We start from the raw sequence: 16377 nt of genomic DNA, 5'->3' as shown, positions 1-16377 counted from the left end.
TTGCACGCAAGGTAGCTAACCACTTGACATGTTCACAAAGAGTGTTGGGGCGAGAGCGAGTCAGATGCACAGATTACAGCAAATTTATGGCATTCCCCTGAATTTCCTGCAGACAGTGTGTGGGTATGTGTATGTGTGTGTCTGTGTGTGTGTCTTTTGGTGGCACTTGCTGGGTGAGAGCAAGACAAGTGTCAAATAAGGACAGGTTTGGTCTACATGTTGACAACTCACACTTTCTATACCAGCTCCCTCTTCCTTTTCTCTTCTCATTGTTCTCACCACATCTCTAATGTAAAAGTGTTATGAAACCAAGAAGCTGCAATAAGTCATTCAAGTCTCTCTCAAACTTTTTGGCCAGGCCTACAGAGTCAGTAAACATTCAGCCTACAATCTGAAAACACATTGTTCTCAACTGTGTTGTAGATGGCGGGAGTAAAGGAATGTTATGACATCAGTATGAAATCACCTCCCAGAAAAGGTTGAAGCAAATGGTTACATCACTGTGAGGATAAAAGAGGCACATTCCAGTCTTCAGTCTCATCATCAACGCCATTTAAAAGAGAGGTGAATTATTTGGGGTTCAGCTGATGATGTATGAGGTCACACATATCATCGTTACTTCCTTTGAGACTGGTTATTGTGGACAACCCTGTTGTAACCATGTTCATGACATCACAGGTCTTAGATGATGCAGTGACTGGTCCAATCACACAAACACCAATTATACCAGCAGTCCTGGTTTTATAATGATCGAGGCTGCATTATGAACAAACCCTTTGAATACACATGTTACCTAAAGTTGCTTTTAATCCTCTACTGCATTAATTATGTGATTTGTGGAAAAATGTTTCACCATATTTTAGGGAAAATTCAAGTCTTCTGATAAAGTGTTAATAAAAACCTTGATAACCACCACACACCCCTCCCTGATATGGCAGCCGTCTGCCATATGGATAAAACACTAAGATGTAGATTGTTGTGCAACAAATATTAGGTGAAAACAAGCAACATACTGTATCTACTTATGATATCTATTTAAATTATTTGTTTATTCTGTAAGTATCTCTATGTATCTGTACTGTGTGGTGCTGTAACTCCTGATCAAGAAAGCATTATATGATCTTATATGGTTCTGTGTTTTTCTGAATATATTTTTCGCTCCTTTTTTTTTTCTGATGGCAAAACAGAGATGGACAGCGGACGTCACAAAATGTGCACTCTGCCTTAGAAGAAACACAGGACATTTATATCCTGACATGTTATTGTCTCTTATGCCTTATATTTCCACCCTAGTCCACTCTACAATTAAAAAAAAATACTGTTTGTACTCTCATATGTAGCAAACACAGATTATTCTTGGTTTTAGAAATATGTAATTCTATGCGTGGTTTCTGTGTGTTAGCTAAAGTCTGGTGACACTGACTGATCTGTTCTCCCTCACACTTATTACCATCACACACAGACACACATACTGTACATACATACTATAAATATTACAGGCTGCACATACTTTTTTTTTTAAAAAAAGATTATGTTGACTGATATTACTATTGCGATACGATTCACGATTAGTCAATATGATCATTTTTGCAACACCACGTCACTGAAAAAACTTTAACACGATGATCTCTGTTATGATCTTATATCTGCAGAACAAGATCTGCAGGTGTCTGCAGCTCTACAGCTCTTCATATAAAGCAGTTTGTCACGCATATTATTACTTTGATTGAAAAATATTTCTCCAATATATATACACACCAGCTATTGTGTAAGATATGGCCTGTTTTCTACCCCCAAAATGAATCAGTAAAATATGTATACATGGGTCTAAAAGTCTTCTCCTCTACCCCCCACCGCACCCCGCCCCCACCCCCCGGTGAAAGCCTCGGAGTCGTCAGTGTCCGTGGATTACCTTATTTGGTGTGGAGCCCCTAATTGTAACACCGGCGAGATGCTTCAGTCCGCCGCTGCTGCAGTGCACGCGGAGGAGCGTGCTCGTGCGCTACTGGCCCTAAACAAACTTTATGTGTAGGACTGAAGTGAGATGGACTGATGGAGGAGCGCCGCGCAGCTTTACATCACTGCTGTGACGTCCTGACTGACCGCCGCGCTGTCAACCCGTCACACTGGGCCACACTGCCGGATCTAAAGTGTGTGTGACGGTTCGGCAGGCGGCCACAGAGCAACAGTGTAAGGCGTGGCGCGCCTCAACGCAGCAGCAGCCCACCCGGTGAGAGCAGCGGACCGTCCGGTACCAGCTCTCCCAGACCCCGTCGGTGTCTGCTGCCCGCTGCCTCCGGTCCAAAGACACTCCCGGACACGATCATACATGACATAAAACTTCATGACACCCATTCACAGCGCGCAGCCGGGACCGCAGCACAGCGACTCAACTTGCACAAACATACAGAGAGCGTCTGAAAGAAAGTGTCCCACAGTGACAGCTGGAGCATCTGTCTCTCTCTCTCTCTCTCTCTCTCTCTCACTCACTCATCACGTCCACAGATGGACAAACTTACATGTGTGTTGTAGTTGTGCTCTTCAGCTGTCTGTCCGTCCGTCCGTCCGCTCAGTCACTTACAGTGACTATGTTGTGTGCTGCACCGAGGTCCCGGACCTCCCTCCCCACGCACAGTCCCGGTGGGGGGAAATGGGTGTATTGGTTGTGCTGGTGGCGTAAAGGAAAGAAAGAGATGGTCCCTCTCTACATCTGCGTCTCCTCGACCTCTCTCTCTCTGTCCAACACCACGACAGCCTTAATTGGTAAACGGGTAAAGCATAAGAGGTGCTGGGGGTGTTACTCTCTCTCTGCCTCGCTTTCTGCCTCCCTTTTTTTCCATGGGTGACGTCATGACCGCGCCTTCGGGATTTTAAAGGTATGATGTGACCGGCCCGAGCATCGCCATTATCTCACCCGTCCTCTTTCTTTTTTACCATGGGGGTGTGCGGATAGACCCTCATCTTCAGTTTGTGTGTGTGTGTGTGTGTGTGTGTGTGTGTGTGTGTGTGTGTGTGTGTGTGTGAGAGAGAGAGAGAGAGAGAGAGAGAGAGAGAGAGAGAGAGAGAGAGAGAGAGAGAGAGAGAGAGAGGTGTAGGCCCCCACATTTCTCTTCACATCTTTCTTTTTTATCAGTTATATTTCAAACATGTGAACATGGGGAGCTGTGTTTCTCAAAGACTTTGCTCTGCTGAACATGGGAGTGGGAGGGGTGTGTGTGTGTGTGTGTGTGTGTGTGTGTGTGTGTGCGTGCGTGTGTGTGTGTGTGTGTTTGAGAGCTCTCCAGCTGAGCATTGGCTCAGGAAACAAGAATGTTTGGCTTCAGCTGTGCCCTCTACTTACAGTTCATCAGTCTGGTGGGAGGATGGAGGCAGTGGAGGAGAAGAGGGGAGGCGGTGGGTGAGGTGAAGGTGGATTGGTTTGGGAGGTTTAAGTGAGAGTGGAGGATATAAGGAGAGCTTATAGATTGATTGAGAGGTTAGGAAATTATTCTGAATATCCCTGTAACTACATTATAAGCAAATATTTCTTAATGTGTCTTCTGTGTCTGTGAATGTGAGTTGATAGAAACCTCTTACCTCAAATGAATAATTCCACATTATAGAAAAAAATTGTCTTGCTGAGTGTCAGATGAGTATGGAAGTGGATTAGGGCCAAGGTGAAATAACTATTTGAATTCTGACTTTATTTAATAGTTCCGAGAAAAAAGTCAGAATTCTGACTTTGAAAAGCAATAAATAAAAAAAAAACAGAAAAAAGTCAAAATTCTGCTTTTTTCACAGAAAATTTCGGTCAGAACTCTGAGAAAATTGAAAAAAAAAGTTTCACAGTGGCCCTAATCTTCCAATCCCTACTGAGGACCAGTCAGTAGGATTTAGTGGCATCTAGTGGTAAAGTTGTAGATTGGAACCAATGTAATATACCCCTCCTTACCTCTTCCTCTAGAGTAAGAGATCTTACAGTGGCTGCTAAAAATGCTAAAAATACAAAGAAACGCAAAAGGCCCCCTCTGCAGACAGTGTTTGGTTTGTCTGTTCTGGGCAACCCTTTTTTGGAAATAAAGGATTCTTCAAGGTTCATGTAGGACCATTAAGAACCATTTCATCCAAATAACCCACTTTTGAAGACACAGCTCTTCAAGGTTTTTTTTTAAAGCATTGGTATTAAAGATCCTCAACTTCAAATGTTTACCTATTTTTAAAATGGTACTTTTATATGTAGATGTTAGGTTTGGGTTTTGCTGTGCAGAATATGAGATAAAAGAGGATGAGAGGATTTGGAGGGTATTTATAGAAAAGATGGAAGGGTAGCGGGTGAGGTGTGGTCCTGCTCCAGAAACTCTGAAAGATCGCTTCAATTCACTAGCAAGGACCACACCATCGACAAGATACGTTACAAACGTATATGAGTGCGGCTGGATGATTGTAGATTCTGATGATGGAGTTGCATTGGGGAAAGCTTCGTAAGGGAATCTGCCGTAGCACCCCGAGCATGACGGACCCCCAGAAACGTACATTATACTATATAAGACAAGATTGAGCAGATCTGAGGTCTTTGTGATCCAATCAAACGTAACGGTGATATGCTTGGGATGACCATCGGCCCATCATTTGCATGAAATGTTCTGGGATGCCATTGTGGGAGGCCAAGGCAGTGGCTCTGATTCTGAATGAGTGTCCACAGTAGTGGACAGGAGAGATGCTGGGCAAGGAGAGACCATGGTGGATGTGATGGAACCAGAAACAATTAACCACCGGTCCAGACTCAGAGATGAAGAGAGGATCTTCCTAGGTTATACTCTGAGATTTCTGGAAATGCAAGTAGTTTGTGAGGGTCATGACAGGGTTCAGTGATAATTGAACGTTAAGGAAGAAGACTGGAGTGGGTTGACCAGATTGATTAGCTTTTGTTCATTCAGTTATTTACCATGGTATTGTCTGAAAAAAATGCAGGTGTGTCACTGAGGATCAAAGTGAAGGGTTGAGGCAGTGAATTCAGAGCATCTGAGGAAACCGAAGGATGGTTTCTAAGGTTCAAGCGACGTGAGGGTTTGCTGTATCCTGTATCTACAGTGAGTGGAAAGCGGCGAGGATTTTGGGCTGGCTCTTGGCCTATAAGACCTCTTAGGAGTGAGGATATCTGAAGCTGGCTGTGAGCTGGGCCGAGGCTGCCTGTCAGGAGTTTGGAAAAAAAGCTAATACCTCTGAGATAGACTTTGATTGCATGGGTTTTGATGCCCATAGCCCACAGGTGATTAAAGTAGCGAAAGCAGTTCCAGGCTAACCAGGAGGAAGAGAGGGTTGAGGAGGCGATGCTATTGATGATGGAGTTCTGGCAATCGTTGATCAGGGGTATTAGGGCAGGATTTACAGATTGAATGCCAGAGCCGAATATGTAGGAACCAGTGTCAGGTGTTTGTTTGCAAGAGGGGTCAAGCTTCTGAATTTCTGGACAGAGAAGTGAGAAGACAGTCAGCGATGGCATAGAAATGACCCGGAATGTGAGCTGCACAGAGAAGATATTAGTGAGTGACCTAGTGCCAGGTAGACGGCGCATGAACGACATGATGATGGGGCATTGGAGCGACCTTTGTTGATTGTGTTAACAACTGCGAGGTTGTCTGAGTATATGAGGATTTATTTGTGACCTGGCATTCGTTTGCGAGTTCAGGTGGCCATTAGCCTGTGAACCATCTTCCGTTGTAAAGCCCCCAAACCGTCACAAGGAGCGGCATAAGTGTACAGATGGAGGTCATGTTGTTGAGTCAGTTGGTCTTCGTAGAAGAAAAAGATCCAGTTCCAATTGGCAAGGAGGTTGAGCTGGAGTTTGGCGCGGCCTGAGCTGTTGAAAGAGATGGAGGTCAAGAGCGATGGAACAGAAGAAGCGACTGATAGTGGGTGAGAGATGAAGGCCTGCCCTTGGGGAATGATGCAGAGGATATCATTGATGCAGCCTAGGAGGGAGAGAAGTTGATGTTTGGTGCAGCATGGGGCGAGAAGGAAATTGGAAATCAAAAGGGTGATGTGGTTGAAATTTTAATTTGGGAGCGAGGCCTGAAACAGGTTTGTGTCAAGGGTGATTCAGAGGAACAGCAAAGTAATATGGACCTTGCCAGCAGACACCGATGAATCGCCACAAGTCAGGGTGGATGTGGAGAACCTTGGAGGCGCTGGTGATGTCCACTTTTGAAAACCATAACCCTTTCCTGGCACGTCTGATGAGGGCTATGGCATGGTTGATGGTGGCTAAGTGAAGAGAGAAGTTTTTGCTCTGAATCAGGCTGTTAATGCTGGGAATATTATTGTGGGGTGCTGAGAGATTGATGATGCATTTCTTTATGGAGTATTTTGTAGTTGCATGCCAAGGGGGCTGATGAGAAACTGATGGGTAACCTGTCAACCTGAAATTCCGGGGTCGAAACTATCTTTGAAGCCCATGATGCCCAAGGCTCGATTGGGATGGTTTTGAACTGCTGTTGCCAAGGCTGGAATATACATTACATTTTGTAACATAGGATAAACTGGGCGGGAGTGGCCTCCACCACAGAAGGAGCGGACATGGAGAAACAGGACTGGGACATGTTGCAACCAGCATCGTTAGAGTTGTTGCATATTCCGCGACCTCCTTGGTGCATTATTGGACTGCTATGTTGTCTATGCCACTGGTCTCTGAAAAGATGACGGACATGGTTGATGATGCTGGATTAGGAGGTATGGGTGGCAGCAATGTTGTGTGTTCTTGGTTCTGGCACAGAATACGAGAACGAAAGAGGGGGAGAAAGTAAGGTCGGTAGTTATAGAAAAACAGGGGTGTGGTTCTGCTAGATAGTTTGATAATAGAGGCTGGATTGAAGTGACAGAAAATGAAAAAACTTCAATCAAGGCAAGTTAAATCTAATATTTTTGTTCAGTAAGCTTAGTCTAGCTAAGGACTTTAATGGAGGAAATTTGACTTTTTTAATGCTAGCCTTCGCTGAGAGTGATGCGCTCTTATTCAGGAACACTCTGGCCACATTCACAGTCACACATTCACACCTGGAAGCTGCCCAGTACAATCACAGTCTGATCTGCCAGCCACTGAGCAGCTCCACTGGAGCAGTCGGGGTTAAGGGCCTTGCTGAAAGGCCCTGGTAGTAATGAGGGTGGAGCAAGCACTGCCTTTTACTTTCCCCACCAAGATTTATCCTGCCAGTTTGGGGATTTGAGCCAGCAACCCTCTGGTCACAAGCTCAAGGGTGTAACCCTCTATGATTATTTCTAGTTAGAACCCTCTGAAAGGGTTAAAGGCCAAACCATTATAAAAGGTTCTACCAGGAACATTTCTAAGAGTGAACACTAATGAAACTATGAATAATTTATTATATTATGTCTGCTAATTGATCCTCCTAAATCCTACAGACTGGACCTTTAATGTTGCAATTGAAATGTATTAAATTGAAAGCATTGAAATATTTCACTTTGAAAAAAAAAGGAATTTATGCGTAATAATGTCCAATTCTGCAATTTTATTTTATTGGTTAAAGGTTCAGATACTGGAAAGGATGAATTAAGTTTTTCTGAGTATTGAACTTGAATTTGTTAACCATAAAAGGTCTTGAAATTACAAAACGTGAAAAGGTTGCTTGTAAAATTTTCATTAAATATGCCCTTTCTTTGCTTCCATAGACTATGCATTTACTACGAGGGGTCTAGAGTTACATCCATGTAGCTCATCATTTGGCCATGTCTCATTACTGTAGCAGATAACTGCTGAGCCCTCATGTGGTTATATTCAATCACAGTGAGAGCAGCGATCTTGGTGAGCGGTGGGTTTACAGTGGAGATGACTTTGCTCCTGTAGATATGACTTACTGAAAATAAAAGACTACCAAGTCTTCCTTCAACTCTCTTTACATAGTCTTCACCAGACTTCACCTGCCAATAGAGCCAGGTTTCCGGTGAGCTGTCGGCTGTTGCTTCATACTGCACATCAGTGGTCTTGATCTTCTCATCTGACTCATGGCAAGAAAGTACTTGAATATACAGTATTTACGGTGTTGTGTGGTTTGGTGTCATCTAACATCCCTGTAGGGAATATGTCTCAAACCTTCTTGAAATTGAAGCAATGTAGCATGTACTGTATGTTCTTTGTGTAAGAGAGGAGGCTGTAGTATGGAATAGAAGACTAAAGGAGATGAGTAGAGAGAGGGAGGTAGGGAGATAGACGGAGGGGATGAAGACAGGAGGGAGAAGGCTTAATGGACAGACAGAAGGAATAGGAGGAACAGAGGGGGAGGGAAGGAGGGGATGGATAAAAATAACTGTTAGAAAACTTGTAGTTATCAACTTGACTCTTTAAAGCATTTAAGCCATAAAGTTCTCTCTCTCTCTCTCTCTCTCTCTCTCTCTCTCTCTGTGTGTGTGTGTGTGTGTGTTAATAAGAGTCATATGTTTGCCATTGTGGTTGTAAGCTTGTCCAGGCGGTCAGTGACATCATCTGTATGCGGCTTGTTAAAGTTACATCACCAGAGACTGTTAGGGTAAACACACACACACACACACACACATTCACACTCACACTCACACACACACACACACACACACACACACACACACACACACACACACACTCACACTCACACACACAGGACAGATAAAGAAGAACAAATAAATATTATAATGTTGTGACAAATTCAGTGTACCACTGCAGTCACACAATGTTTACTGCCATTGTTATGTGGATGATCTGATGACCCTCAGCTCTATATCCCAACAACTTACACCACCTACTATCTGGTCCATCAGTAATTAAGTGTTGTATGTTCCAAAACTTTGTCCAGCTTAATAAAAAAACAAAAAAACATCAGAAATAACTGTACTTGTCATCAATAGTCCTTGCCCACTCCCCAGAAGGTTTCAACTCACCGCAGAGATCAAACCTGCAGCCAGAAGCCTGGGTAAGGACTATCTCAAAAGTAAGGGCCTAATTTTATCCAAATTATATTGTAAATATTTATGAATAAAATCTGTATCCATACCCATACTAGGAACAGGCAGGGCTTACACTGGAAGTGGTGGTGTTTCAAGTGAAAGTGGTTGAGTATAACAACTCCTGGTTACTTCCAACCACCAACCAACCATTTAGGTTACTATAGTTATCATTTATTAGAAAACTATTCACATAATAGCCTCAGAGTTGAGCTTCAGATCAAGAGTAAGAGAACTGTTTACGTAACTTTTAAAAAAAATAGACTCTAATTAATAAACTCTCATCACAAGGATTTAAAAGAGAACGAACAATGACAGAGAGTAGTAGTTCCAGAGAAAGTAGTTACAGATCAGGGAGTCAGGGCCCAGCTGACAGTCTCATAACAACGCTTCTCTCTGTTCACCAGTTAAGGAGCTAAAGTGGTAAATTGTTTTACTGGACGTGATGGAGGAATGTCTGTCTAAAAGGGTCCTCATGCACTTGCATATTGCCTATGGTTCTCCTTCACACACACGTGATTGAGATAAATGTTAACAAACGTACTGATACTGACAAACTATGTACATGCACATTAAGTCACTGCCCATATGATTATACAGACACGTGGCCTAAGCACTTCAATTAGACCCATAAACAGCACATTAAATGCCTCTTGCAGGTAATTAAACAAAGATCTTTGGTCTCTTTACTCGCATTCCTTGCTCTCTCTCACCCCCCATCTGACTGGAGCTCAAAGGCACACCACATAAAAGTGGTGCCCGAATGACAAAGTGGAGTAAATATGGAAAAACTTTACTCATTAAATGTCCATATTTAGACATATGGTGTGGCTTTTATGACCAGCTGAGGCACACAAATCAGTTACACAGAAACAGCAATTAAAGAACTGAGGGCTAATGGATTGAGGGATGTCCAAATGTACGTGTGACTAAAACACATAAAGATGACCTGACAATAACTCTTAATTATCCAAGGTGCAAGGTTTAAAAAAACGAAACAATTTCTGAGTTTGGGTTGGGTACTGTTTACATTTGAACCGGTACCTGGAATTTGATACCGGTGCCCAACGGTACCTTTTTTTGGTACTTTAATCTCTGTGATAACAGAAAAAGTAATTTCAGCCCCCCTGACCAAAGTATCGGTCAGGAGGGCTGACAGTCAAGGTGATTTTTTTCAATACAAGTTTCCAGAGACAGTAACTACAACAGCACAATAGTGGAGGGTTACAAACACATGGTGAGTTAAAGTTTTTTACTCTGAATTGCCTCACATAATCACTGCCATTCAATTGTGGGAGCTGTCTGGCTCTGCTGCCGGGGACAGAATGTAGAAATCAGAAAGCAGAAGAGTCAGTAGGACAGACAGGATGACAAACACTTTTCCACGTATAACTGCGGTATTTTTTTCCTCATATAAGTTGCCAAAGACACTACCAGTTACCAAATTACTGTTGTTTGGTCCTGTAACGTTGCTTTGTGGGTTGAATGTGGGACATTTCTCTTTTATTTTATGAGTGAAGGATCTGTTTAGTTGTCAGACTGAACACCATCAGACCGACACACCCCTGATACGCGCCTCCGGCTTTTCCATTCACACAGACGCCATCTCGCCTCTGCTGTCCGGCGAAACTGTCCCCCCTCTACGCATCTGTAACTTTCACACAGACGGTGATGCGGAGAATCAGTGCATGATTCCCAGACTGAAAGGGCAGTGTGAATGGGGCTTGAGAGTCTGATGTATTTTCTGTCTGCATTGTGTTTTTTTTCTACTTCTTCCAATTGAGCTGTTAGCTTTTTATTTTGATCTGTGAGCAATGCTTTTTGGGATTCTGCATTACGGTGTATATTTTCATCCCTCCAAAGTCTAAGGCAAAAGAAGTGCTTGTTTCTATCAGGGCATGAACTAAATTTCTCTCTCAAATTTTTTTTTTTTCTGATCCGGTCAAATATCCCATTTCTGGGAAATTTGAGAAGACCATCATCTGCAGTTATTTTAAACCATGTTGTAACATATTAAACACTATCGGTACCAGAATTATCGTACATGTACTTCTCAGGACCGGATAAATCTTTCTCTGGCCTACTAAAATAACTTCACATTTTCTGTCTTTAAGATCCCTCCAGATAAACACTTTCATTTACTTTAGTTCTCAGTCATCTAGGTCCTGGTAATTCTAAGTGCTGTATCTTCTGGACTGATGTTTCACCTCTCATCATAAAAGCTTTTTCAGTTCTAACTAACTGGAGGGGAGTTTGCAGGCTTTTAAAACTTTGTGTGGGAGTGTCCTTACAGAATCGATACTACTCTTACTTTTACCAACAATCACTTTCTAATTCTTTCAAGCAGCATTCTACTTAGAAGACACAAGACATTTCTGTCTATGCAAGGAGAGCAAAAAATGAATTACATGAAGTATTGGGAGTGCAAATCATCATCCCTAGGAGAGTGAGTCATCCTTACTTCTTCCTACCGTTCCTGCACAGGCCTATATCCCAGTGCTCCAAACACTGTAAACCAGTTTTTCACAAAACTACAAGATTCTACCTGGTCTTTCAATTTTTGGCCATTTTCTATTTCCTAACCCTGTTTTGAAATGTCAAACCTCAAGAAGAGCGAGTCAGATTCTAAGGCTAGGAAGAGGCAAGTGAGTTTTACAACTAGTTAATTGTTAAAAAACAAGCATTCCTAAACATTTCAGAGTAAACCTCTCAATATTTCCGTTTCACAACCACACAGCAAACTTACTTCAAATTTTGGATTGCGTCAACTTCTTTGGGACTGTAGTTTCACAGATCTCCAACAGCACACAGCAAAAGTAATTTTGGTTTTCCAAAATGATCCATTACCTCTTTGTGTAATTTGGTCACTGGTATGTCCTTGGTCTGGTGAAAGAGTCTCTGTGGAAGTGTGTTGCCATCCGGGTCGGCGGTACTGCCCCGATGAGAAACAATGGTTAAGATGAAACTGTCTATCATGAAAATTGGACCAGGCACTGTACCTTATCCTAAGCAGGTACAATGTAGACATAAGGGTAGGATTTCAAAAACAATCAATAGGTATGTTGGTCAGGGTTAGCTAATGGAGTCACCTGTCAGAGGGCGAGAAGTATGCATCCCACTGTGGGCCTAATGATGGCTCAAAACTTTATTGAGCATCAACATTAATTAAATACAATTGACATTTTTCCTCATCAGACATAAAATGAGCATGACTACTGAATGAAACACGCAACACAAAATGGTGCTAAACAATCAAAAATTAACAGTGCAAAAGCTGAGATAACCTGAACAGTAAAACCTCTTCACAATCTTCTGCACAAGCAACACGACAGCAAACACAGCCAGACCAGCCTAGAACAAGAGTTCATTGTCATTACAGCAAAACCTACTACTTAAGATCTCCTGCACCTGCACATACACTCCTTCAATGTGGTTAATGTGTGGTATCAACTCTTACCACCAGTACAGTAAACTGTACTGTGAGGATTTCAAGTCATAAAAGACAGTCAGGCCCCAGCAGAGTAATCACACAGACTCACTGAGGAGCAGACATGTGAGGCTGACTCACTCGCACTCAGGACGTCACAATCTCAGGAATAACAAGATGTTTGCAAGTGTATTGTGTGTGTGTGTGTGTGTGTGTGTGTGTGTGTGTGCACTGGTGGTAGTGTATCTGCATTTTTTCTGTGTACACTCACACTATACAACTTTACAGCCTCACAGACTGAGAGGTAATCAGGCATACTTTAACTAGCCTGGAGATTAATTCATTGATGTACTCACATGCCAAGCATGCAAGTATATTATGTATGTGTGTGTGTGTGTGTGTGTGTGTGTGTGTGTGTGTGTGTGTGTGTGTGTGTGTGTGTTTGCTATAGTCTAACCAGCTGGTCAGAGCCAAATGCACAGCAAGGTTACCAAACAGAAAACAGTTGCCAGCCCCACCTAATCTAAACTACTGGCCTTCCCCATATCCCTCTCTTTTTCTCTATTTCTCTATACCTACATTACATTTCAGTGCACATTATAACAATCTAAAAATGTGGTTGAGATGATTTCTGTTACATTAGAAAACACATCACAACCCATTCAGTCTGTGCCAAAGACATGCCAAGTCCAGGTCAGACCCCGGTCTTTTTTGCCTTGCGTAGTTGGAATATTACCAACTGTTCATCAGAAGAATAGCGCGAAACCCTTGACTGGATGTGAAGCACATTGCATGTATGTCCTCGTGTGTTCTCACACAATAGAAACAAAATGGGGACCCACTGGTGCCATAGTGCTTCTGATGGTAACAAAAAAAAACCCACAGGGTAAATATTTAAAAAAAATAAAAATAAAAAAAATAAACAGTTGTTGCAAATGTTCTGTGAGGAAGGAAATGTCTTCAACACATTCATGCGTTAAGGCCAATGCAGGCTGAACATGATTATTTGCTTGAAATAATAATTTACTTTACCTTACTTATGTGACACCCAAAATGCAGATTTCCCATTTGTATAACTCTTCAATATTGATGGTGAATATGTATTAAAATGTATATGGTAAAAAAACAAAAACAGATAACCCTTTGTGACCCTCTTTAACCCTTGGTGATGCATATGGCCCTTACTAAGTGAGATGTGGACAGTCACTGATAACTTACACCAGTACTTACCTTAAACTCTAAGCAAATGGGTTGACAAACCAAATATATTGGGGACTAATATTGCTCCCTTCCAACATCCACCTACACTGTCACCTAAGTAGACACTGTGAATTCAGTAGGGGTACCTGCTACTGACATGTGCATGCAATGAGAAAGGTACTCCTCAAACAGAATATCTCTGGTAGGGTCCCCCACAAAGCACCAATCAAGTACAACTAGCAAAACAAAAGGGGACCAAATACCAAAGTCTTCTACAGCATACTCTTAAGGGGTCATTTTTAAGAAATGGCCAGAATTCGAAGCTAGTTCCCAAACTTTAGGGGGCAGCTTTACCGCTAACTAACTCTTTCCCAATAAACACAGCAGGACACCAGACTGGGACTAAACACTGCCTCTGAGACCGACTGATGCCAGCGTGAAGTCAGGTGATACAGTACAGAAGTGATTTACAGCAGCACTGACCAGGACTATGGCTCTGGGGACGAGAAGACACAGCATTTGTATTTTTCTGTTTAGGAAGGAAAACAGATGTAAGAATATTTCCTTTCTTGACATTTTGTCAGTTTATTTTGTTGACTTATTAGACTAAGTAGTGAACTGGCTGCTTTGACATCTTGCAGCTGAAACTACGGGGCTATCAGACTATCACCTCTTGAGCTACAAAGGGGCTAGCTGGTTAGCATGCTAACTTCAGTAGACATCTCTGTCACACAGAACATAGACGTCTTTGACAGAACGTCAACACTGCTGTTTCTTCACACGCTGCTCATAATGTCTCATCTTCCAAATTGCCCCTTTCAGGGAGGTCAACAGGCACCAAGAAGACCTGACATCTCCCCTCCCCAAATGGTCAGTGAATAACTACACTGGCTTAATCTTAATCTAGCCAGTCCAGTGTTACATTTTTAATCAACTCCTAAAAAGTTGACACCCTGTAAAGGACAAGCCCCTACATTTCTCAACCTACCTAATGTATGTGGTAAGGAGGGGAGACAAGACAGGTCATAGTTCAAGTTAAGTATTTAATTAATAAAACAAAACTACTTACAAAAGTACTGGGTGTGTACAATGAATTGCATTAGTGGTGAGTGGGATGTATGGTTCAGGGAGGGATGTGTGTGTTAGTGTTTAAGGCAGTAAACCAACAAACCTGGAGATGTGGAGGTTTAGAGAGAGGGAACCATGAGACCAGGCAGGTAGCTAAAGCCATGCTGGATCAAGGCCCTCACAGGTGCCACCACATTAAATGAACCTTAAGAATCTTCCCTGACTGCAAGCCGGTGCAGACAGAGGCCAGCTGAACCACTGCAGGCAGAAAGGGAGGGATCATAACAACTCCCTCTCTGGCCATATTAAGAAAATGGCTCAGATTGGAGGGGAGCAGAGCTGACAAATCGAGCGGGAGGGAGACAGAGAAACCTGGATCTATTCCCAGATCTTCAGTTCCTGTTGGGTAATGAGAACATGGGGCCGAGGCAAGATGAGTGTGTGTCTGTGTGCGTGTTCATGTAATTGTTCAGTACACACTCTTTTGCAAGTGAGTTACAGTAAAAAAGGGAATATCTGTTTGTCGGAAGCCAGTCTATCAGTAACAGTGTGTGTGTGTGTGTGTGTGTGTGTGTGTGTGTGTGTGTGTGTGTGTGTGTGTGTACATTCCAGGTGTTGAAATGAGACAGAGATGTTCAGCATCAGAAAACACATTTACAGTCTTTAAAAGGAGACCTGACTGAACTGAATGATTCAGACAAGAGGAATCTATCACAAGTAGCTACTGGCCATTACACCTGAAACCACACACACACACACACACACACACACACACACACACACACACACACACACACACACACACAACTCAAACATCATTATTAGGATACAGACTGGAAAGTAATGTAGGTCCAGCTCTGAGGAGTTTGCTCTCTCCCCAACTGAATTTCCTCTGAAGTAGTTGTCTATATGCTGTTCTATAAAGCCTCTTAATCCTCTCCACCCATCTGTTAATATAGGTTGGGGACATTTAAAACCTGGGAATGAACATCCATGAGTTCATTTAAACACTCCAACGTCCTTCTCCATCTACTAACACAGCCTTTTAAGGTAAGCTCTCCCGTCCTACCCCTCTGCCTGTCTGTCGTTGCCTCCACTCACGAACTCTGTGTCTGTGTGTTTCAGCCTGCCTGTACACCACCACCCCCACCCCCCAAACCTCCACTAACCCCCACCACCCGCATCGTGATACTCTTCTAATTTTTTTATTTCTCTGGCTCTAACCCCAACCAGGCATTGCTGGATTCCCTCATGACCAACATGTCTCTCTAGGGTCTTCTACTCTCTCTGAACTCATTTAAACAGAGAGGAGACATGAGAACAGCGGAAAACAAGCCAAACATACTGGTTGAGGAAAAGAGCAAAGCAAACAGAGGCTTGCAGTGACGCAGAGAGATGGACTCTGGATATCAGTGTTTTTACATACTCTCAGTGAACTGGACTCTAAGGGAAGACTACATTTCTTAAATTTGGGTCAGGGGCTGAAGTATGATGAACTCCTGTTTGCAGTTTGGTGGCTTCCGCATTTGTGTGTGTGGTATAGAGATGAAGAGTTGGACTCCAGTGGTTTTTGTCCATATAAGGGGGGAGGAATGTGGAGAGAGAACAGCTATGAATGACTGATCTCTCTCTCACCCTCCCTCCCTCCATCTGCCCCCTCTTTCCTCCTCTAAATCTAGTCTTCATGCCTGTTAAGTGTGTATATACACTCATACACA

General features: G+C 42.8%; 1 protein-coding gene across 1 annotated transcript in view; it reads right to left on the bottom strand.

The window, feature by feature from the left end:
• Positions 1-2711, bottom strand: part of flna (filamin A, alpha (actin binding protein 280)) — a 56768-nt gene extending 54057 nt beyond the window's left edge. The window contains 1 exon segment of the mRNA XM_073469387.1: positions 2520-2711. The gene's annotated coding sequence lies outside the window, so the exon portion shown is untranslated.
• Positions 2712-16377: the final 13666 nt, after the last annotated feature.

The sequence above is a fragment of the Pagrus major genome, chromosome 7 (genome assembly GCF_040436345.1).
Source record: "Pagrus major chromosome 7, Pma_NU_1.0".
Taxonomy (NCBI): domain Eukaryota; kingdom Metazoa; phylum Chordata; class Actinopteri; order Spariformes; family Sparidae; genus Pagrus; species Pagrus major.
Note: the sequence above shows the minus strand (reverse complement) of the source record. Positions and strands in the feature narration are given on the sequence as shown.